Source organism: Halyomorpha halys, unplaced genomic scaffold (assembly GCF_000696795.3).
Source record: "Halyomorpha halys isolate HHAL.00 unplaced genomic scaffold, Hhal_1.1 Scaffold120.1, whole genome shotgun sequence".
NCBI classification, from domain to species: domain Eukaryota; kingdom Metazoa; phylum Arthropoda; class Insecta; order Hemiptera; family Pentatomidae; genus Halyomorpha; species Halyomorpha halys.
Window position 1 is genome coordinate 835851 of NW_027108251.1, and position 585 is coordinate 836435.

Sequence of the window (585 nt, forward strand, 5' to 3'; positions counted from 1 at the left end):
AATATAATATTTGTTTATTATTTTCCTTTTATTTTTTATGTTTCGCTGAGTTATGATTGCCTGGTGAAGGCACGAAATGCCGGTCGAAACCTCGGCACAAATAAATAAGTTTTTGTTTATTTGTTTTTTTTTGCTCACTGCACCCCGACCATCTCCTCATATTTTATTGGATAAAGGTTGTTGATTGACAGTGTGTGATATATAAAAGAAAAATGGTTCCTTTTTTTACCCAATTTTAGGTGTAGGCGGTTAAAGGCTATATTTTCATGTTATCACTTATTTTGTTTGTGAATTTTAATCTAATTAACCAATAACCACCCACGCCGAAAATGCAGGCTTGAGCCTTATCATCTATTATAAAATAGCAATAATCAATATTTCAAATCTGTTTCCTTCTTATGGCAACTTAACTAAATGGCAATGGCCTTTACATTTCCAAAATATTTGATTTCTTGAAGCAACAAATCATGTATGATTCTATTTAATTACTTTATTAACTCAATTAAGGTCTTATAATATATTAATTGTCTTCTTATTTTTTTAAAATCTTATTTTCATTTTCCCTTGAAAATTACCTGTTTAGGT